Below are 24,347 nucleotides of genomic sequence, written 5' to 3'. Positions count from 1 at the left end.
GGCGATTCCTCAAGGACGTAAAAATAGAAATCCCATTTGACCCAGCAATCCCATTACTGGGTATATATCCAAAGGATTATAAATCATTCTACTACAAGGACACGTGCACACGAATGTTCATTGCAGCACTGTTTACAATATCAAAGACCTGGAACCAACCCAAATGCCCAACGATGATAGACTGGATAGGGAAAATGTGGTACATATACACCATGGAATATTACGCAGCCATCAAAAACGATGAGTTCATGTCCTTTGTAGGGACATGGATGAACCTGGAAACCATCATTCTCAGCAAACTGACACAAGAGCAGAAAATCAAACACCGTATATTCTCACTCATAGGCGGGTGTTGAACAATGAGAACACATGGACACAGGGAGGGGAGTACTACACACTGGGGTCCGTTGGGGGGAAATGGGGGAGGGGCGGGAGGGTGGGGAGGTGGGAAGAGATAGCATGGGGAGAAATGACAGATACAGGTGAGGGGACGGAAGGCAGCAAACCACACTGCCATGTGTGTACCTATGCAACAATCTTGCATGTTCATCACATGTACCCCAAAACCTAAAATGCAATTTAAAAAAAAAAATCTACTTTAAAATCCTCCAGCCAAAAAAAAAGATTCAGCAAATATGAAAAAACACAATGTTATTTTTAATAGGTATTCAAATTAAGCTATGCAACAAGACTGATTTTCAAACTCCTTTCTTCTTAGACAATGATATAGTTTGGGAGTGGGGAGAGTTTTAAAGAGTTTGAAGAAAAAAGTTACGACTGATAATTGTTTCTGCTTTACTCAAGAAATTCACTAAAAGATAGATGACTTTAGAAAAGTCACATATTGAGCCATTCATTGCATGAGTTCTAAGTAAACTCCATTTCACTGTCCTGACCCTAAACCTCTTGACCTCATTTATCTTCCTTAAAATGCCTCATTTCTGTTTCCTTTACTGTAAAACTCCTTGAAAGACTGTCCATAATCTTGTCTGCGATGGCTATCTTCCCACTCTCACTTGAACCCACTCCAACCAGGCCTCCCCTATCTTCATGAACCTGATCTTGTCAGAGTCACAAGGATCTCTGTAACTGCCACGTTGCTAACCAGATGGTCAGTGCTCAGTCTTCATCTTACTCAACCCATCAGCAGTCCATCACTTCCTCCTCCTTGATGCATACTCTTCACCTTGCTTCCAAAACCTACACGTTTCCTGGTTTTTCCCCACCTTACCAGTAATGCCTTACTGGTCTCATTGCTGGCTCCTTGTCTTCTGCCCCACCTTTATGCACAGAAATGCCCTAGGTCTGCCCTTTTTCTACCTACACTCACTCTCAACTACTTGCGAGCATCTTGTGGTCTGCTCTCCGCCTACCCAGCCTGCAGTTTGCACTCAGTATCTATTTGCTGAAGTGCACAATGTGTGAAAAGTAGGTTCTGTCAGTGAGCTTTTACAGAAAGGAAGCCTTTGAAAAAATTTTTTTGAGAAAAGAAGAGGGGGCAAGAAGGGGGGCTGGAATAAAACATGGCACTCACTTCACTATTTACTCTCTTATCTATTATCTGCAGAGGGGAGGCAACAGTGTGGAACACAGTGATTCTCAAATGTAGAGCACATCCAAAGTATTAAAATCATATGTCAAAATGTGGGTTCCTGAATTCTGTCTCAATCCTTCCGATTCAGAATGGAGGGGGGTTAAGGGAACATTGAGGGGAGGTCAGAAATCTGCATTTAATAAGCATCCCAGGTAACTGATTCTCAGGCAAGTGATGAGAAACAGGTAGCTGAGGACAGTGCTGCTGAAAGTAAGATCTCCGGAGAAGTGCTAGGCTGAGAAAGCTTTTCAAGATACAAGATGAGAAAAGTACAGAAATGGAGTGTAAGCAACTTTTACAGTAGTTTTCAAGAGTAATAGTATGCCTGTTAAATGAATACTTTTTTAAATGGGGCTTTTATTTCAAATGTCCTTTTTCCTCATTTCATTCTTCCAGAATGCATTTTTATTGTATTTTACAAAACTATTGGTGTGACAGAAACTGGGAAAAAATTTGGTTCTTCACCACCAATAATTTGAGAAGCATTGGCTTTGGAGAAACAGCTCGCTCAGGCTCTATTCTCAAAAACCTAGATAGAAACCCTGGCTTTTATACTGTACGCTATGTTAGGCCAGTTAGTCAATTTCTGTGAACCTTGTGTCTTCATCTGTGAAGGATAACAATACTGAAAAGGTTACCTCTGGAGGGCTATGCTGACAATTTAATGATAGATAAATTTTATCACTTTAGTTTAGCTAGTAATTATTGAGCTTTTACTATGTGCTAAGTAATTTATAGGCAGTAAAGGTCCTGTAATTTGGTGAAGCTCATTTAATTCCTGCAGCAACAATAGTGCCCAAGGCCAGGACTGGTATCACCATACGCTTCACAGAGTCCCCAGAGGAGCTTGCTCAGGCTGTCTGGCTCCAACACCCCAGCTCCTACCCACTGAGCTCTATCAAGTGAGAGCCAACATGGGTCAAAGCATTAATCGCTTTGTCAAAACATTTCTGACAAGTCCCTATTTTGCTCAAAAGCACAGCAAAGGTTGGAAGTGTGATATGCAACAAGAAACCGACTTGTAGCTCGTCAATCTGAGAAGAGAGTAAAAGGAAGGAAGCCATGAGAGGCGTGCAGTGTCTGAGAGGCTGTGACTGCTTGCAAATGTTTACTTATGGACAGGCCCACCTGCAGGGCTCATGGTTGGGAGGGGAGATCCTGCCCAGAGCAAAGCCCTGAAGATAAAGGGGCTTTCACTCCTGCCAAGGGTCTTTTACCAGAGATTACATCTTTTTCCAGCCAGGCAGTGCTGATGGAGAAGATAATGTAGTCCTCAGAACATTTCCCTGAGTAAATTTCCCCACGTAAATTTCCCCAGAGGTTTTCTAAGAGCCTGGAGCACAGAACTTTGTGGGGGATGTTGTCCCCATCATGAGGTCAGGCAGCGGTCCCTGACCAGAGCCAACCACTCGGAACTGATTAGGAGAGCTCTGAACTCCAGACTGACACAGCCATGGCAGAGGGGAATCATGAGCTACTTGCTACTGTCTTCAACATTGCATCCCACGGACAGACAGACAGACAGACAGACATATATTTGCAGAAAAATTTGCCTTCCTGGAAGTTACCGTGAGTGGAGATTGCGCCACTGCACTCCAGCCTGGCGACACAGCAAGACTCCGACTCAAAAAAACCAAACAAAAAAAAAAAGAAATATTTGCCTTCCTATTTGACAAGTACCTGGCAAAAAGTAGGTCTTTCGTGTCCCATGAGTTCCCCTTCTATATAATCCCCACTCCCCACTATAAGCCCAGCCCCAGCAGGTATCTCTCATATGCTTACCGCACAGTCTGCGCTCCGCTTGGTAAATGAGTGTTAGCAGAGGAGAGCGCAGAAAGGGCCTATAAAGAGAACTGTAAAAACACTGCACCCCTCCCCAGCTACATAGCCACCCACTGTTTCCTCCATACCCCTACGCTACACCCCACCCCTGTGCTACAGAGAGGCAGAGAAAACAGCACATGGGCCTGTCACCTCCTCAGAAGGAAGAACTGTCTCACCTCCTCCTAATCTTTACTACACGGCTTCCTTTTTTGCCTGGAGTAATTTAAAGCAAATGCCAGACTTCATACCAGTTTCCCACTACCAGCTCTTTACAACTGGGGAGCCAACAAAAAATTAAGTCTAAATGTTCTAAGACCTCCATTGCATGCAAAGAAATAACTTACTCCCCTGGCAGCTAGGATTAGCTATGTACCACCCCTGGGAGAATTGAGAACACAGACCCTCAAATTCTCTATACTATGAAGCACACGCACACAGACACAGACACACACACGCAAACACACACATATACACACACACCAGGTTCTGCCAGAGAATATATGAATATATATAATAATTAAATATGACCACAATGCCATTATCCCCTAATCTCCAATCCACTTTTAAATTTTTACCAATTCGCTCAATAATGCCTTTTACACTAACCTGCTCGAAAGAGGATTCAATCAAGAACGGCACAGTTTGTCTGGATGATATGCCATTTTCAATTCTTTCTTATCTGTAATAGTTCCTCGCTCCCTTACGTTTTCTCTTCCATGGCATATATTTGTTGAGAAAACTGTCATTTCTCCTGCGGAATGGCTTATGTTCTGAGCCTGGCTCATGACTTCTTCACGGTGGTGTTCAATGTTCTCCTCTTTGCTCTGTGTTTCCTTAAACTGAGTGTTAGATTTCAAGGCTTGCTGAGATTTGGTGGTTTCAAATTCAATGTTTCTCCCAGGTTTTTTTTTAATATATACACATATACAATATATATATATGTGTGTGTATATAAAACATATTATGTATATATATGTAACACATATGTATGTATAAAACATATGTATATATAGAAAACATGTTTACATAGAAAAGTACATATATATAAACATGTTTGGCCGGGCACGGTGGCTCAAGCCTGTAATCCCAGCACTTTGGGAGGCCGAGGCGGGTGGATCACGAGGTCCAGAGATCGAGACCAACCTGGTCAACATGGTGAAACCCCGTCTCTACTAAAAATACAAAAATTAGCTGGGCATGGTGGCGCTTGCCTGTAATCCCAGCTACTCAGGAGGTTGAGGCAGGAGAATTGCCTGAACCCAGGAGGCGGAGGTTGCGGTGAGCCGAGATTGCGCCATTGCACTCCAGCCTGGGTAACAAGAGCGAAACTCCGCCTCCAAAAAAAAAAAAAAACATGTTTATGTAGAAAACATATTTGTATATATAGAAAACATGTATATACTCAAAAGGATCTAAGTCTTGGCAGTCTAAGGGAATTAGAGGTGAAGAAATGAACAGGAAAGGCTGAGTTCTACTTTGTGGTGGCCTCAGGGCCTGTGAGAAAACATACACCAATACTCATATGATAGGTTCATTCATTCAGCAAATTCTGATTGCCTCCTGTGAACCAGACTGCAGATATAGCAGTAGAGAAATGAGCCAGAAATCCCTAACCCCTCCAGCACTCACCCTCTAGTGAGGATAAATAAACAAGGCAAACAACATAAATTATGTGGTGCTTTGCAAGGAGATAACTGATACACAGTTAGAGTAGGGAAGAGGGACAAGGACAGCTTGGGGTGGGTGAGGTGGAGATTTAAATCAGATGGTCAGAGAAAGCCTCACTGAGAAGACATTTGAGCAAGAGTTGGAAGGAGACATAAATGAAGAAAAAAAAAAAATCCTGGGCAGAGCGCAGTGACTCATGCCTGTAATCCCAGCAGTTTGGGAGGCAGAGGCAGAGGCAGATGGACCACCTGAGGTCGGGAGTTCGAGACCAGCCTAACCAACATGGAGGAAACCATCTCTACTAAAAATACAAAATTAGCCAGGTGTGGTGGCAGGCACCTATAATCCCAGCTACTTGGGAGGCTGAGGCAGGAGAATCTCTTGAACCCAGGAGGCGGAGGTTGCAGTGAGCCAAGATCGTGCCATTGCACTCCAGCCTAGGCAATTTAAGAGCAAAGCTCCATCTCAAAAAAATAAAATAAAATAAAATCCTAAGCCCCCCACCAACCAAGTGAATGGACTCCTATTTGGCCACGGGCATCCCCAAGAAACCTGAAAAATTGAATTCCCAGCCATGATCGGAAGAGAAGTTACACCCTCATCATACCCATCCCTTTGGGGTTTAGGCATCACTGGCCAGCATTAAAGTTAAAATAGAGATCATAAGACTGGCAAAACAGACCCTTTGTGGCAAGAAGATACCAAACTATACACAATACCTGAGGCCATGAAAGCCCAAGATTAAGTCATACCCTGTAAGCAATACAGTCTCGTTAAGTGGGGGTTTTTAATTAACCCAGTACACTGCAGCTTAATTTCCAACCTGACTCTGGTATAGGATCACATGACAGATCACTGACTCTGAAGGAAATTAAAATATTTTACCCCGAAATACATTTTTTTTTGCCATACTTGGAAATGGCTGCCACAGAACCTTCAGACTGCAAAGCCATCTTCGGTGAGGGAAACCTGCATCTCTAGAGAATCTATATTAACGCCTTCCCTTGCTAGGCCGTTCCCAGATCTAGGAGAAATTAACTGAGCATCAGACAACTAAAGGTCTGAGAAGAGACAATAACTGTCTCTGCACCCTGAGGGCTGCTATCTATGAGGCTTCAATCACCCAGCCAAGGACCTTGGCCCCCACAGCCTCCTTATCTTAACTCAGATATTCCTTCCTACAGACTTCAGGTTAGTAGACAATAGCTTAACTCTCTCAGCTACCGTGGGATAGAGTCCCTAAAATGCACCTATGACTTCTAAGTTGCCCTCAGCCCTCCCCAAACCCTCAACCCCAAATTCCTGTGTAGGGAAAAACTCTCTAACCATCTTTCCTCTGTTCTCACACCACAAAATCAACACAGAAGATGACTTATGTGACCATGTGTATGGGACTCTTTTCCCCCACACACCAAGCAGCAATGCCGGCTTGGTGTCCTCCAATTCAGTTCCAATACTATCTACCTGGAAATAGTGTCAGATCCCACAGATTGAGGGCTTAGGGTCCAAGGCATCCCCTGCTCCACCAGTCACAAGTCCAGGCCTCCAGAACGTCTGATCAACCAGCTTCAATTGGGGTTCCCCCTCTCTGTGGGTTCAATTAATTTGTTGGAGCGGCTCATAGAACTCAGAGAAATGCCTACTTACATTTACTGGTTTATGACAAAGGATGCTGCAGAGGACACAGATGAAGAGATGCGTAGAGCGAGGTACGGGGGAAGGGAGGCAGAGCTTCCGTGACCTCCCTGGTTGCAGAGCCCTCCAGGAACCTCCTCTGGTTCAGCTATCAGAAAGCTCACGAAACCCTGTCCTCTTGGGTTTTTATAGAAGCTTCTTGACGTCAGCACTCCTTCCCCCAGGCTATAGGTGGGAGCCTCTCATTGGAAGGTTTTTTTTGTTGTCGTCGTTTTTTTTTTTTAACAGAGTCTCGCTCTGTTGCCCAGGTTGGAATGCAGTGGCACAATCTTGGTTCACTGCAACCTCTGCCTCCTGGGTTCAACCAATTCTTCCTGCCTCAGCCTCCGAGTAGCTGGGATTACAAGTGCCCACCATCACACCCGGATAATTTTTCTATTTTTAGTAGAGACGGGGTTTCACCATGTCGGTCAGGCTGGTCTCAAACTCCTGACTTCAGGTGATTCACCCACCTCGGCCTCCCAAACTGCTGGGATTACAAGCATTAGCTACTGCACCCAGCCTCATGGGAAGTTCTTAAGGCCCACAGTCAGGCCAGGAAACTTTAGAATATTGCCTTGGGGCAAGTGAAAGGAAGGCAGGAGAGAGACTGTTTCTTGAGGCCTGCCCTAGAAGCCCAAAAACCCCAACGTTATAGCAAGACTATAGCACGGGGAACGGGGTTATGACCCAAGAACCATGTATGAAAACCAATACATATATCACAATACCACACCCCCTCCCCCACTTTCAGGGGTGTCATATGTTTTTAGCAGAACTAACAATTACCTTCCATGTATTGATTTCCATCTTTGCCTGTAATGCCTGTCTCCCAAAAATCTATAAAACCACACTGGGACCTGACCACCTCAGCACCATTTACTCAAGGCTTCTTGGGTTGGTGCTTTTTGTAGGCTACAGCCACTCATTATGGCCTCAGGATAAACTTCTCTAAAATATTTTACCGATTTTTGGCTTTTCTGTTAACAGAGATGAGGGAGACGACCATGCAGATTTCTGAGAAAAGCAGGTTGCAGGCAGAGGAAACCTACACAGGGGCAGCCAGAGCGCGTGGGGCCTTACACAGGTGTAGGAATTTTAACTTTCATCTGAGTCAGACTTGGCTAATATATGTTTGAAAAGCATCACGAATGCTGCCCTGAGAATCAACTGTGAAAAGTAGCAGGTCCTAAAAGGTGAAAAGAAGAAGACTTTTGCAATAATCCAGGTCAGAACGGCACAGGGTCCCAGTCCTGAGCTCTCACTGGGTGCTAATATCTTATAGCTGTTACCAAACTTAATCCTTACCACCACTCTGTGTGGTAGGATATGAACAATCCCTTTTAAACAAAGAAGTGGAAACTCAGGGAGTTTAAGTCATTTGCTCAAGATGTCACCCTCATCTGGACCTTAGAACCCAAACTTTCTGCTCTTAGAGTGTTTGACACCCTGTTTCCCCCAGAGGGCACCTCCACTAGCCATAGTGCCTCTGAGAGGGGCTCCATGTGTCCTGGTCACGAGAAACCCTCTCTCATTTCTCTAAGAGCTTAGATTCTTAATGTGTGTCACCTGATCTGCCACTGAATGCTCTGACTGATTTCTCTTTCCTCATATCACCGATAGCTGGGTGCCCCATCAAAAGTTTGCTCCTTCTGCCATGTGGAGTCATTGCTGTAAATTACTGCCCAGAGAGGGACTGCATTTTACACACACACAAACACACACAGCATGTAGACAGATCATTTTACTAGTTACTGGCAAAGAAATGTGAGCAAAAATAACATCTGTCACTTCTGGGCCAAGACAGTTAAGAGTTTATTTGCTCTAGCAGCTAGCATTACCCTATAGAGCTACTCACTAGATACTTTCAGAATATTTATTTCTATGGTCTAAAAACTTCATTAGAATGTTCAACTATAGATTTTCCATATCTCCTCATCCCAGTATTTCACAAGCCCAGTGAAATAACAGACGCACACCCTGGTTTAATCAAGGCCAAGAGCTCCTAAATTCTTCCACATCAATTAATACCTCTTGTATTTTTCCCCCGACATGATTCCAAGATTTTGAAAGATGTTGTCAACTAACTCTAATTTAAAATTTGAGTTCTTGTTTGTTATCAAATGAACAAAGACACTCTTGCCAATCAGAGGTTCTGAAGGGCATGAGATTGTCATGCCATGACTACCACAGTCAGTTAATAAAAGTTTAGCAGAAAACAAAGAAACTTGATTTTCCTGGCTACGCAGGTTTGCTATGGTGAACATGCTTCTCCCATCTGGCTTTTTGTGATACTCAAGTGTCTGGAGACCCTGGACAAGGGACTCTGGTTTGTGTAGCCTACTCCAATACAATCATAATTTTTTTTATTACAGCCATAGACACAATTCTTGCTTAGCATACCCCCCGTGATGGCTAATACTGAGTACCAACTTGATTGGATCGAAGGATGCAAAGTATTGATCCTGGGTGTGTTTGTGAAGGTGTTGCCAAAGGAGATTAAAATTTGAGTCAGTGAGCTAAGAAAGGTAGACCTACCCTTAATCTGGGTGGGCGCCATCTAATCAGCTGCTAGTGCAGCCAGAATGAAAAGCAGGCAGAAGAATGTGAAAAAACTAGACTGGCTTAGCCTCCCAGCCTACATCTTTCTCCCATGCTGGATGCTTCCTGCCCTTGAACATCGGACTCCAAGTTCTTCAGCTTTGGGACTTGGACTGGCTTCCCTGCTTCTTAGCCTGTAGATGGACTATTGAGGGACCTCACCTAGTGATCATATGAGTCAATACTCCTTAATAAACTCCCCCTTATATATACATCTATCATGTTAGTTCTGTCCCTCTAAATGACTCTGACTAATTCACCTCCCAAACAAACAGGTTCTACAGGTTGGCTAGACACAGAAGGGTGCTTAGGAAAACTATCCCCAACAGCCCCCAACTAGGCAAAATCAAGGCATTCTGTTTCTCCAGAAGAATCTGGTTGCAAGTGTTTAGAAATCAGGAGAAAAGCAATGTAAAACCACAATTTTCCTGGACTGCTGGATCAAACAGATACCAGCCTGCCTCCATCTCAGCACTCACCAGGCAAAAGCAGGGCAGCAGTTACTTCGGAAACCTGCCTCCGAGACACAGCAACAGAGCTGTCAAAGATTGGCAGGGAATCAGTCTTCCCAGAATTCTCCATGCTAAATTGCAAAGGAGAACCAAATGGCAATAAAACGGGAGGCAAAGATTTCTACTGAAATACCACAGATTAAGGATTTTCTCTGAAATCCTAATAACGTGGGTCTGACAACCTTTTCAGACTTCACTTTAACTGTGTCTTTAGTGAGAACGATGTCTACTCATGTCTTCTTAAACATCATTTCCTCAAGGAATTCCAAGGCTAGGGATGTTGCCAGGCAGCCGTTCTTCCCATCCATGGCCATTATAGTTTTAGTTTTACCAATCTCAGCAGGAGGAAGTCTGGGCCAGTGTTCCTTGACATTTCCTAATTGCCAGAATCACTGAAGTGCAACTACCTCTCCTTAAGGTCACCAAGGCAACAACTGTTTCCCCTCTCATCATAACAAACTGGTATCTTTCCTAGAACCAGTCCAAAGCCAAATGGGCCCCCTGCAAAGACAAAGGGGAAGGGAACGTGGAGGAGAAAAAGGTCGTTCCAGTCTATCCTGAGAGCTTCAAGGCCCTTGGTGAGACCCTCCCCTGCCCTCTCACCCCTAATCTCATAGCCATAAAGACTGAGTAGTTATAGGTGAAGGAAACCACTTAGAACATCGTTGCTCTGTCTTGCCTGAGCATTAATATCACCTAGGAAGCATTTTCAAAATGCAGATGCCTGATATTATCCTCAGTAGCTTCTGAGTTAACTGATCTGGACCAGTAAACAAAAAAAGAGTTTGAAGAATGTGAAAGTTCACAAGAGGGTGGCCTTGGGCAGAATGAGAGAGACCAGGCCTTTCCCGGGAAGGAAGGGGCAACACCAGTTCAGCCTAGAGTAGACACCGGTAGTGAGCCAACACGTGGCTCAAGCATTTAAAGTGTCCAGTTAACCCAGTCTCCTCCACACCTAGGAAGTCTGCTGCCCGGTAACAGCCCATAGTTACTGAGGAAATGGCAGGGCCACTCCTTCAATCCAGGCCCCAAGGAATTTCAGGCTACACTGTGGTCATGAACGCTGTCCTGCTGGACTCAAAGGGGACCACTTCCTCTGCAGAATTCACATTGATTAGTAGGCCAAGGAGAGTCAGCACTGCTGGAAAAAAGCTCATAGTCCTCGCATCGAGGTGGGCCTTTCACTTCTCCCTCCTCCCCACATGGTGATCTGGTCCTGTCTTTGGTCACCAAATGAAGAGGCAGCAACATGGCTGCAGATCAAGCTCTTGGGCAAAGGGACTGCTATACTCTGAGCAATCCCAGGCAAAGGCCAGAACTCAGCTTCTGACTTTGGCCCATGTCTTTGCCTCCTGGGAGGGAGGGGCTAGTTTTCTGGGACATTTGCTTCCCTCCTCACCACACATGAAGAACATTTTATGTCTGTACTTTCTGGGTGCTTAACGGAGCATGTTGACCAATGTTTGTGCATTTTTCTCTGGGGGGCAGATCCACAAAAGTCATCACTCAATGGTTCATCTCAAACCCAAACTGCCTCCCCGCATTACGCTTTCCCTTCACTGTAGGGCCCCAAAGGCAGCCCCAGCTCCAGCCCATGTCCCTGGAGGAAGCTTCTCAAGACCCTCCAGTGAGTAGTCCTCTACCAGTGTAGACTTCTACTCACACCCTTGACACGCTCACACACTCTCCTGCACTCCCGCACGCTTCTGCAGGTCCTGTGTTTGGGAATCTTGTTTTCCCAATCAGAAAAGTAAGATTATATCCCTTTTCTGTCTCCTTTTTAGCACTGCCAAGCACAGGAGATGCAAGTGGCACTTGATAAACAGAATGTCTGGCTGGCATCCACTGCAGGGGCTGGGGCGTGTGTTGGGGTGGAAGATGGTTAGTTTATAAACAAGAAAACGGTTTTAAAGAGGAAATGAAATCATCGACAAACATGAATCATCCACTGGGTCTGTGACTCCACGCAGAAAGAAAGGAAGGGAGGAAAGTGATTGTGACTGCCTCCTGGGGGGTTCACACGTGCCAGGCACTGTGCCAGCCCTGGACATCCAACAGCTCATTCAATCTCACCGCAGTCCTCCAAGGCCAGCACCATGTTATCCTTTCCATCTCACAGATGAGAAAGCCGAATCTCAAAGAAGTGAAAGGACTTTTGCTAGTAAATGGCAGGGCCAGCGTTTGAACCCAGAACTGTCTGAATCCAAGACTTTTTTGTTTTTTTCCTGAGACAAGTTGTCACTCTGTCACTCAGACTGGAGTACAGTGGCTCAATCACAGCTCATTGCCGCCTCAACCTCCCAGGCTCATTCGATCCTCCAACTTCAGCCTCCCAAGTAGCTGGGAACTCCAGGCACACACCACCACACCCAGCTAATTTTTGTATTTTCTGTAGAAATATGGTTTCGCCACATTGCCCCGGCTGGTCTTGAACTCCTGGGCTCAAGCAGTCTGCCCACCTCAGCCTCCCAAAGTGCTGGGATTACAGGCATGGGCCACTGCACCCAGGAAAAACTGCACTCTCAGTGCCTGTACTAAGACAATCATCTTGTTTGACCTGTGACTCTTTCAGCCACAGCCATGCCCACCTAACTCTGGAAGCAAAGCATTTCAGTGAACAAGGAAGGTCCCAAGTCCAGAGCACACTTAAGATGCTGAACACTTTGCATTTTGTCTCATTGAATCCTCCAGCAGCCCTGGATCATTGCTAATATTACCACTGACCCTTGGCATTTATAGAATCAACATTTGGGATTTTTACTTTTTAGAGCAACTCTAAAGATCCTAGACACAAAACAGCCTGAGTCTGCTGAGGAGTAATTACGAAGTGTGTGCAGTAAGAAGGTGACAAGGGCCAGTCCCTTCTTAGGTAAGAGAGCTCACACCCAGGCTGGAACCCACTGTGCAGGGGACGCTGTACCCTCCATGTATTAGGAAGTGACAGAAATAACTGTTGGCTTGTGAATTATGGCTCCCAGAGAAACAAAAGTGCTAGTCCATGTTAAGGAGTGTTTACATTCAGTGATGAATTTCATTTAACAGATTTGGAAATTCCTACTGCCTTTTATTTATGGAAACCATAAGGAAGAGAAATCACTTGGATTTTCACCTTGGCTTGATTGCACGTACCGTATAAGGGGGAATTATGTGCCCGGTGGTGTGTGCATGATTTTGTCATCTGTCGAGCAAGAACAAAATGCTTCCTCTTAGGCTACTGTACACAATAAATGAGATCCTGGCCACAATGGCCATAAGGATGTTGATCTGAGAATTGGCAAAGATCTCAGGAAAAATCACTCGTGAGTATCAACATTCTGACACACTGTGTCAACATTTTATAGATGAAGGAACCGCAGCTGGGAGAGGCCAGATGAACTACCCAGGAATGTATGGCTATCATGCCAGTGCACTTCCTGCCCCACAACCCGAAAGCAAGTCCTCCAAACAGCTCCAACTCCTGCATGCTGACCAAGCACAGAATGTGACTTAGGAAGATGGAGACGGAAGAGGGAGACCCAAAGAAGGAAGAGGGCTGCCTCTGGGCTGCCCCCCGCTCCCCATCCCCCACCCCAGTGCTGGCCTGGGAAAGGCAGAGCCGTGAACTTGCCTGTTTTGACCACATCGTCCAGGTCAATAAATTCAATCAAGAGGCTGGTAACTGGGAGCTCAGAACAGTGGGCCCAGAAAAAAACTAAAGGGGACCAAGGACCCAGACCGAGAAGGGGAAAGACCCTCAGCCAGGGCTCAGTTTGGAAGAATGGTGCTAAATTTCATTTGAACCAAGCCTTGGAGTCAGACAAATCTAGGTGTGGATCCCAGCTTTATTATTAATCAGCCTGCAATTTTGGGCAGATTACAAAACAGTTGGGGTCTCAGTTTCCTCATCTGTAAAATGTGTACACAACCACCTGCTTCACAGGACTGCAGTGAGGGTTAGACGTAAGGACCGTGCAGTGCCTGGCACATGCCAGGTGCTTAATAAATGGGAGCTGGTAAACCTAGGCCTGGCAGGAAGCAGGGGAGGAAGGACAGAAGGCTGGGGCCCAGCTTGACTGCTGGTGGGTATAGAAGGTCTTCATTTTCAAGGATGAGATGAAATTTCTGGGAGTGTCATGAATTGGTATTTACCTTTGGCTAAACACGTGACCTTGATGTTCATCTCAACAAAACCAGTATTTGCAGCTGGGTGCGGTGGCTCACGCCTATAATCCCAGCACTTTGGGAGGCCAAGGAGGGTGGATCACCTGAGGTCGGGAGTTAGAGACCAGCCTGGCCAACATGGTGAAACCCCATCTCTACTAAAAATACAAAAATTAGCCAGGTGTGGTGGCGCATGCCTGTTGTCCTAGCTACTCAGGAGGCTGAGGCATGAGAATCGCTTGAACCCGGGAGGTGGAGGTTACAGTGAACCGAGATTGCGCCATTGCACTCCAGGCCGGGTGACAGAGAGAGACCCTGTCTCAAAAACAAAAACAAACACAAAACAAAACAAAACAACAATATTTACCCCTTTTAGTGTTAACTCTTTCAAACACCGCTCCACAGCAAAGAGAATAGGAATGTGGGACCTTCGTGGGAGGTCGGGTCAAGGGGTTCTCACTGTGAAGACTGAACTAATAGAAAAAGCCTGAAACTGGGGCACAGATGTGAGGTCCTCTAACTCTCCAACCAAATCACTGTGTGTCCTCAGAAAAGTAACTTATCCTCTCTGAGTCTTCTGTTTCCTCACGTGAAAAAAAAGGGCTTAATAGTCCATATTTCACAGAGTTGTGGCACAGCGCAAGGAAGTAAGATGGGAGGAGCCCTTCAACTGCAGAGGAAATGTCTGTAATTTTAAGTCTCTTTAGACAATACAGTTACTTCATCACTTCTATAGAGCCATCAGAAATAGGCTTATACATTAAGTATGCTGCCATTTTAAAGAAGAAAAAGGAACAGTGATCGAGAAACACTTAAGACACGAAAGGTCTCCTCCAATTATGAGCTGAAGTCATTGTGACTGGTACAGAATCATTTCTGTGTGGTCATCAAGATGAAAACGCAACATTGTTCCATTCTCCCCAAGCCCTTCCAGCTCACCCCTGCCAGCCCTCTGCAGCCCTCACCTGGTGGAGAAGATTTGCTTTCATTTCCACAGAGCAGGCACTCACAGCCGAAACAGGAAACGCTGGTCAACACGACTCCTCACAATGAAGCCTGCTGACTTCGCCGGATTTTCCCTCCATTTGGCAAATAGGTCAAATTCACCGCACCTCCCAATCTCACGCTTAGACCTCTTGCACTGAAATGTGCTCAGGGAAGAAAATGCGAGATCGGTAAGATGGTCTCAGAGAAAAACCATGGGCAGGCTGGCAGCCCTACAGCCTGGCACCTAGTCTTGATTTCAGGAGAAATGCCTCTGTGCCCAATCAGCAGCACCCTTGCTCATGGCTGAGAGAGTGTGGTGGGGTTTTCTGGCCTCATCTGTGAGCCTGGGTCCAGGAGGACTACTTGCTTGGGGTTCAAATAACCTAAAAAGTGCACCCTTTTCTCCCACCAATCAAAATGCAGTAAATACAGGCCAGGCGCAGTGGCTCAAGCCTGTAATTTCAGCACTTTGGGATGCCAAGGTGGGCAGATCACTTGAGGTCAGGAGTTCAAGACCAGCCTGACCAACATGGTGAAACCCCATCTCTACTAAAAATACAAAAATTAGCTGGCTGTCATGGTAGGCACCTGTAATCCCAGCTGCTCGGGAGGCTGAGGTATGAGAATCACTTGAACCCAGGAGGCGGAAGTTGCAGTGAGCCAAGATCACACCACTGCACTCCAGCCTGGGCAACAGAGCGAGACCCTGTCTCAAGAAAAAACAAAAAAGAATGCAGTAAATACAGACAAAACACTTTTGCTTCTCTCATGGTCTGTGAGCAGACAGGTTATTGAGAGCCACAATTCCCTTTTCTGTTTTGCTTTCTCAACCTTCTTAAAGAGGTGGCATGTGTGTAGCAAGAGCATATCTAACATAGAGGGCCTGATCCTGGGCAAAGAGTGAGTGGGGAGGAAGATGAGAGGCCTGGAGAAAGGGCAATAAATTGAGGCAGAGACCACAGCTTGGCTAGGATGCCCTGGAAAGAGAGCGTTCCAGGTCTGAATCCTGCTCCGGAGAGTAAGATGAGACAGTGTCAAACGAACCCTCCTGAAATTCAACCCAGTCCTCTGAATCAAGTACTGCAAGGTGCATTTCACTGAATCAAATAAACACCATTAGCAATTTGAATTAGTTCCCTAAGATCACCCAATTGCCTAAGATGAATTTCCTGGCCTGTGATGGCTGCCTTGATGCCCAGCAGGGAATGAAAGACCGCAGAGCCAGGAGGCTGGAAGAATCAAAGGTAAAGAAGCAATGACTGGGGTCCCAGCAGCAATTCCTGCAAGGGGCCTTCCCTGTATGAAGGAACCAGCTTTGAGCTCCTTGCCACCTCTGTGAAAAAGAGAGGGAGGCTGTTTCACATCCAGAGCCTCAGCTTCCCAAGAACAACAAAAGCTATCATTTTCAGATTGGCCATTGTGCCCCAGGCATTTTCTCTATAAATGTCTATTACTTCATAATTTAATTGACTTTTTAACAAAACAGGAAAATGCTCACAATGTAATGTGAATAAATAAAGAATATTATAAAACTATATACTGTATAATCTTAGTTGAAAGAAAAAAGGGATGAAGAAAGGGGGAGGTAAGGAAGGAAAGAAGAAAAGAAGGGAGGGAGGGTGGGCAATCTGACAAATGGTATCAAAGCATTAAAAATGTCCATCCTCTTTTAACTCAGTAATTCTATCTCCAAAAAAGAAGTAAGCAGAGAAGCTGCCAAAGACTATAGTTTCACTTCAGACCATGCATAACCTGAAACAACCTCAAATCCCAACAAAAAGGAGTATTTAAATATGTTATGAAATGTCCACATGAAAGGAAGAAAATGTTTTTTCTCCCACTGTTTCACAGAGAGAGAAAAACCAAAAAAGAAGGAGAGAGATGCTTATTCACAGAACAAAAAACGACTTGAAGGACATCAACCTAAATATTGCCAGTAGTTTGTAGTTCCCAGTGTCATGAGATTTATGTTCGTGTTTGTGTGTGTGTGTGTGTGTGTGTGTATATATATATATTTTGAGATGGAGTCTCACTCTCTCACCAGGCTGGAATGTAGTGGCACAATCTCAGCTCACTGCAACCTCCCACTCCCTGGTTCAAGCCACTGTCCTGCATCAGCCTCCCGAGCAACTGAGATTACAAGTACACGTCACCACTCCCAGTTAATTTTTTTGTATTAGCAGAGACAGGGTTTCACCATGTTGGCCAGGATGGTCTCGATCTCCTGACATCACGATCCACCTGTCTCAGCCTCCCAAAGTGCTGGGAATACAGTGTGAGCCACCATGCCCCGTGTGTGCGTGTGTATGTGTGTGTGCATTTTTTATCAAGGGGAATATATTAGATATTTATTATTTCTCCTGCTCTTCTTTTGCTCCTCAGGATTTAACTTTTCCTGTAGACAGCTTCCCTTCTGGCTATTCCATTAATATTTCTTTAAGAGCAGGTCTCCTGGCAATGAAGTCTCTTGGTATTCCATCACCTGAAAATATCTTTATTTTGTTTTCATTCCCAAAGAATATTTTTTCTGGGTATAAAATTCTGGCTTGACAAGTTTTTTTCCCCTCTTCCAGTATTCTAAAGATGTAGTTTCACTGTCTTTGTCCTTGGCCACCACAGTTTTGAATGAGAAATCAACAGTCATTTGAGTAGGTTTCTTTTTCTTTCTTTCTTCTTCTTTCTTTCTTTTCCTTCTTATTTTTCTTTCTTTTCTTTCCTTCCTTCCTTTTCTCTTTTTTCTCTCTCTCTCTTTCTTGATTACTTCCTTATGATAATGTGTCTTTCATATTTTTAATGTTTTTTTAATCCTGATTCCCAGAAGTTTTCTCATGAGGTGGCTGAGGAGTTGTGATTAAATTTATCCTGTTTGAAATTACTTAGCTCCTTCAATTTGTAAAGATATGTCTTTCTCTAAATTTGAAGCTATTTCAGCCATTCTTTCTTCAAATTGTTTTACTGAACCAATATTTTTCTTTATACCTTCTGAGATGGAACTCCACTGTGAATTTTCAGCCTATTGATATTATCCCACAGTACCATGAGATGCTTTTTATTTTTGCCAATTTGTTTCATAATGTATATTTCATAGCATATAATTTCTATTGATCTACCTTCAAGTTTACTGACTCTTCTCTGTCATCTTGATTCTGCCACTGAGCCCACATCATCTTTTCAGTTGTAAAATTTCTATCTGGTTATTCTGCAGTTTCTATTTCTTTGCTGAGAACTTCTATCATTTCCATTAATTTCAAGAGTGAAAAATGGTTATACCTACTTTAAGTTATTGTCTAATAATTTCACCATCTAAGTCACCTGAGTGTTAGTGCTTATTGATTTGTCTTTTCCTTTGGGTGTTTAGATTTTTCTGATAGTTTTGATATTGAGTAAATTTGAATTGTACCCTGGATTTTTTAATATTACGTTGTGAGACTCTGGATCCTGTTAAAAATCATCTGAAAAATGTTGATTTTTTGTTTTTGTTTTTGTTTTACCAGGAAATTAACCCACTTAGGTTCCGACTGAAAGTACTGTCTCGCTTTTTATGAATGTTAGCTCCAGTATCAGATCAGTTTTCAAAGCTTTTGCTATTGCCATTTGAGTCGATTTGTCACGTGTTCCACTCAAGAGTTTTCTGGGTCTTGGATGGTTGTTTTTGTTTGTTTGTTTTTTAGAGACAGAGTTTCCCCATGTTGGCCAGCCTGGTCTCGAACTCCTGACCTCAGATGTTTCACCCACCTCGGCCTCCCAAAGTGCTGGGATTACAGGCGTGAGCCACTGCGCCCAGCCAGTGGTTGTTAATATCATAGTTAGATTTTCAAAACCTCTTTTGTGCTTCCTGGGTCTGTTCCATGCATGCACTCCTTGTAGTGTGCTCAGGACTTTCCTCATTCCAATTAGTGGATCCTTTTTTCCAGCTCTCCCTTCTCAAGGATTTCCTCACACTCTCCAGCCACCAGTGATTCACACCCTCCCCTCCCCTCTCCTTGCCTCCTTCCCCTTCCAGCCCCCTTCCCCTCCCCGCCTCCTCCCCCAGCTGGACAGCCAGAGTTATCTCGGAATCTTAGCTTTCCACATTGTACTGCAATTCCATGTTCAGTGTGAGCCACTGTTCAAGTTTTGAACCTACTACCCAGTCTACCTGCTATTACTTTTCAGAGTTCTCATGTAGTTTTTTGTATTCTATCCAGTTTTTGTTGTAAACATTGGTAGAGATTGTAGTTGGATTATTTCACCTTGGCTGTACTAGCAACTCTTCCTCTTCAGCAATTTATTTCTCAAAATGTCACCCATGTCTCAAAGCTCCACTAAAATATTACTTTTTTCTAAGAAGCCATCCTTTTTGTCCTAGCTAGAAAACTTTCCTCTGCTTCTCATTAGGATAGAAAGGAATTTGGCAATCTTGAGTATAAAACTTAAAGCCAATTTTTTTCATGATTGGTTTTTGTTTTTGTTTTTGTTTTTTAGACGGAGTCTTCCTCTGTCACCCAGGCTGGAGTGCAGTGGCGCAATCTCAGCTCACTGAAACCTCTACCTCCCGACTTCAAGCAATTCTCCCACCTTAGCCTCCTGAGTAGCTGGGATTACAGGCGTGTACCACCACGCCTGGCTAATTTTTGTATTTTTAGTAGAGACAGGGTTTCACCATATTGGCCAGGCTGGTCTCAAACTCCTGACCTCAGGCGATCCACCCACCTCGACCTCCCAAAGTGCTGGGATTACAGGTGTAGGTCACTCTTTATTTAAACATCTGAGCGTAACGAGATGACTGGAACAAAATCAAGCTTAATCAAGAAGCACAATGGTGGTTAAGAGAGTGGACTTCGGAGTCAGACTGCCAAAATCCCAGCTCTGCTAATTGCTAGATGTGTGACCTTAGACAAGTCACTTACTTCTCTATACCTCAGTTTCCTCATCTATGAAATAAAACTAATACTAACACTTACCACATGGAATTATTATGAATATGAAGTGACTTAATCGTTGTAAAGCACCTTTTCTAATGCTGCATTGTGACTATTATGAATCTCACAGGTTGCCATAACTCTACTCTACAGATGTGTGAGAGATGGGAAAGTTCTTCAAAGTTTATATCACAGACTACATTAAAAGAAGTTACAATCTCTTGCTCTATGGCCATTATCCACTATTAGCATAAACATATGCCCATGTATATATAGTCTCTAAATCAGCTATGTCTTAAATCAGCTATCTTGACTCTCTCCGGCATGTCTGAACAGGACTGAGCAAGCTCCAAACCCTGGCACATGCTACTCCTTATTTGGAAACCCTCCTGACCTTCTCCTGACTAGCTTCCTCTTTTTCCTTGTCTTCTTCCTCCTGTTCTTTCCTGTTATCTCCTCAGGACATTTCCAAGTTTTTAGCCAATTGGGTCAAGCATAGAATGTGAGGTCCTGTTCCGGCCGATGGAAACTACACACAGCAGCAGGGTGATTTCGTCAAGTTATGAAAGTTATAAACGTCCCTGTCTGCCCTGTTCAAGTGTGCTCTCATGGCAAGACTGCCCGCAAGTTGCATGCTTCCTGGAGGAAGTAAACTCGCCTTGCTGAGTGATCCACTGTCTCGGCGTGGATTCTTCCTGATGTTATAAACCCGATTCCAACAGATGAGAGAACTCTAAGCAGGAAAAAGGGGAAAGGAGCAGATGGGGAATTGTCTCTATTTCCACCTCTTCCTACGTCCTGAAAGTGACCATAATTTTTGTTTTGATAAATACTTGAAAAGGCCCAATTTGTGCTCTGTGTGAATCTGAGAAGTCATGTGGCAGAGTGGGGGCATAATTGTAAGAGGTATGTTAGATCTGGCTTCCACACTGGCTCTCCTTTGGGTCTAGGTTTTATGTTCTAAATCATGACCCCATAGGTGGATTGGTCTGCCTACATAGAGCTGACAGAATGATCTCTGTAAGAGGCAAGTGGAACTGAGTCATTTCTCACTTTGCCCTCCAATGGTTCCCTGAAACAGAATAAAATCTAAATTCCCTAGGCTGTCCCAGAAGACTTGTGATTTTTGCTGCTGCTACTGCTATCTGTAACCTCATTTCCTGCCACTCCCTAACAGCTCTCACATTCCAGTCATACTGAATTCAGGTTGGCCAATTCCATCTCTCCACCTCCCACCTGCACCACTTCCCTCATTCTCAAGGTCGACTATCCTTCCCCACCATCTTGTCAAAGATGTGTTTGTCTCCTCTTCCATGCAAATTATTCAAGGGCTTCTGTAGGCTTTTCCAGACTCCCCAGGACTCTGTTGGTCAGTCTTTCCCTACTGTGTGCTCCCACAGCCCTCTGACCATCTTTCTAGTAGCACTTTCTGGTGTAGAGTAATCAATTATGTTATGTGTCCCTCTCTCCCTCAATACACCAGTGTTTTTCAAAACATGTATTATTTTACATTAGTGAGTCTCAAAAACAATTTAGGGCACAAGGACCAGGTTTTTAAAAAGACAATAAACTAGATTTTTAAATATCAGAATTCATTGCATGTAATAAGAGAAAGTGGAGCTTCAAGAAACTTTTTCTCTCAAATAAATCATTAGAAAGATGGATAACAGCCTGGGCACAGTGTCTCATGCCTGTAATCCCATCACTTTAGGAGGCTGAGGTGGGTGAATCATAAGGTCAGGAGTTCAAGACCAGCCTGGCCAACTTGGTGAAACGCCATCTCTACTAAAAATGGAAAAATTAGCCAGGCATGGTGGCACGCACCTGTAATCCCAGCTACTTGGAAGGTTGAGGCAGGAGAATCACTTGAACCTGGGAGATGGAAGTGGCTGTGAGCTGAGATTGCTGAGATAGTGCCATCGCACTCCAGCCTGGGCAACAGAATGAGACACCATCTCAAAAAAAAAGAAGGATAACAGATAATGAACCCCCAAATACCCATGACTCAGTTTCCATATTATCAACTCATAGTCAATCTTGTTTTGTTTATACTCTACTCACACCTATATCCCTAGATTTTGAAACAAATCCTGAACTCATCATTTCATTCATAAATATTTCAATATGTAATCCTTAAAAAAAGACCTAAAACAATAACTCCAATACCATAAAATGTACTTCTTATTGATGGTGGCAGTCATAAAAGTTTGTAAGACAGATGCTCCTAGGGAGACGCCACCTCATTTATCTCTGCATTTTCACGACCTCGCACTCAATAAGTGCCGAGCAATGAAAGGAAGAAAAGGAAAAAGGGAAAGGATAGAAGATAGAAAGTTTGTAAAAGGAAGAGGAAAGACTTTTTTTCTCTTTTAGCTTTGAATCATCCTGAAAGTATTTTTGGTCAATTTCTCTAAAGAAAAGAAACAAAATATCAATTTAGCTTCCTCATCATAATCAATTCCTGAATAAGTAAGGTTTCTGTATTTGTTGTTTTCTCTCTGGGATATCACATATGACTGTACAAGTTGTTCACTGCATGATGGCATCTGGCCCTGGCTGGAAAAACACCCCTTTTTTTTTTTTTTTTTTTTTTGAGATGGAATCTCGCTCTGTCACCCAGGCTGGAGTGCAGTGTCGCAATCTTGGCTTACTGCAACCTCAAGCGATTCTCTTGCCTCAGCCTCCTGAGTAGCTGGAATTGCAGGTATGCGCCACCATATCCAGCTGATTTTTGTATTTTTAGTAGAGATGGGGTTTCACTATGTTGGCCAGGATGGTCTGGATCTCCTGACCTCATGATCCACCCACTTTGACCTCCCAAAGTGCTGAGATTACAGGTGTGAGCCACCGTGCCTGCCAAAGGCACCCTTTCTCAATAGCACGAAAGTGTTATATGGGCTCACAGGACACTGTGCTCGCTCCTGACTCTAGTGTATTACATATTGTTACCTGGGTCCACTCTGCTCCTTCTGCTGTCTTCTTCCCTTCCTCCTATACTGCCTATGGAGGCTACAGGCAGGGATTCTTCATACAGCTGGGCCCCTGGAGGTGTGTTCTCAGTAATGGCTATAAAAGGCCATCTTTCTACAAAATAACTTTGGGAGCAGAAGCAGGACCTCTCTCTTGGGAAAAGTCCTGGGTTCTGGGGCTGGCTCTGCCACTTGCTAGTCATAGGACTTTTAGATAGTCTGCCTGTGTTAGTCTGTTCTTGCATTGCTATAAATACCTGAGACTGGGTAATTTATAGAGAAAAAAGATGTAATTGGCTCACAGTTCTGCAGGCTATACAAGCATGGTGCCAGCATCTGCTCACTTTCTGGGGAGACCTCAGGGAGCTTTCACTTATGGCAGAAGGTAAAGCAGAAGCAGGCACATGGCAAAAGCAAAAGCAAGAGGCAGTGGCAGGGGAGGTGCCACAAACTTTTAAACAACCAGATCTCATGAGAACTCACTGTGGTGAGGACAGCTCCAAGCCATGAGGGATCCACCCCCATGCCACGAACACCTCCCAGGAGGCCCCACCTCCAACACTGGGGGTTACATTTCAACATGAGATTTGGTGGGGACATATAGTGAAACCATATCTATCCCTCAGGCCACATTGCCTTGTATGCAAGTAGAAATAATAGCTCTTCTGTCTCTTTCTAAGAATCCTTATAAGGACCAAAGGGGGGAAAAATGTTTTGGCAACAATAAAGTAGCATAGAGATGTAAGGAATATTTTATTAATGATTTATGGTTATGTCCAGAATGGTAGTTCCTAAACTTCACCGCTGTCTGATGGATTTTCAATTATCCTTCTTCTAAAAATTCTGTATTATAATTCTTTAAAAGCATAATTTCAAAATTATTTAAAAAATATGTCTTATATACTATTTACAGTAGCAAAACATCAAATGCCAATAAGCAAATTTAATTAAAGATAGGCAAGACTTTTCACTGAAAACTACAAAACACTAGTGAGAGAAATAAAAGATTAAATAAATGGAAACAGGTACCATGTTTATAAACTGAAAGATTCAGCTTTGTTAAAATGTCACTTTTCCCCCAAACAGATTGTGATGGCTGATTTTATGTGTCAACTTGACTGTGCCACAGAGTACCCAGATAGTTAGTCAAACATTCTCGGTGTTTCAATGAGGTGGTTTTGGATAAAATTAGCATTGTAATCTGTAGGCTGAGTACAGCAGATTGCCTTCTCTCTAACAGTGGGCTGTATCCAATCAGTTAAAGGCCTGAATGCATTAAAACAGGCTGAGCCTCCCACAGCTAAGGGGGAACGCCTCCTGTCTGACTGCCTTGAGCTGGGGCATTGCTGTTGTGATGGTTGGTGGTTGTTGTGGTGGTTGTTGTTGTTGCTGTTGTTATTGTTGTTTTAGTTTGGGGTTTTTTTTTTGTTTGTTTGTTTTTGGATAAGCCATTGTTTTATTTGGTTTTTTGGATAAG

General features: G+C 44.0%; 1 protein-coding gene across 4 annotated transcripts in view; it reads right to left on the bottom strand.

The window, feature by feature from the left end:
• Positions 1–24,347, bottom strand: part of ST6GAL1 (ST6 beta-galactoside alpha-2,6-sialyltransferase 1) — a 162,634-nt gene that overhangs the window by 61,730 nt on the left and 76,557 nt on the right. Inside the window, exon 1 of one of the 4 annotated variants that reach the window (XM_074404677.1) lies at positions 14,979–16,595. The exons of 2 other annotated variants lie outside the window; for them this stretch is intronic. The gene's annotated coding sequence lies outside the window, so the exon portion shown is untranslated. Of the gene's footprint in view, positions 1–6,733; positions 13,412–14,978; positions 16,596–24,347 lie in introns of those variants that run through there. One more of the 4 variants, XM_039478827.2, reaches the window with a different exon arrangement.

This window comes from Saimiri boliviensis, chromosome 8 (assembly GCF_048565385.1).
Source record: "Saimiri boliviensis isolate mSaiBol1 chromosome 8, mSaiBol1.pri, whole genome shotgun sequence".
NCBI classification, from domain to species: domain Eukaryota; kingdom Metazoa; phylum Chordata; class Mammalia; order Primates; family Cebidae; genus Saimiri; species Saimiri boliviensis.
Note: the sequence above shows the minus strand (reverse complement) of the source record. Positions and strands in the feature narration are given on the sequence as shown.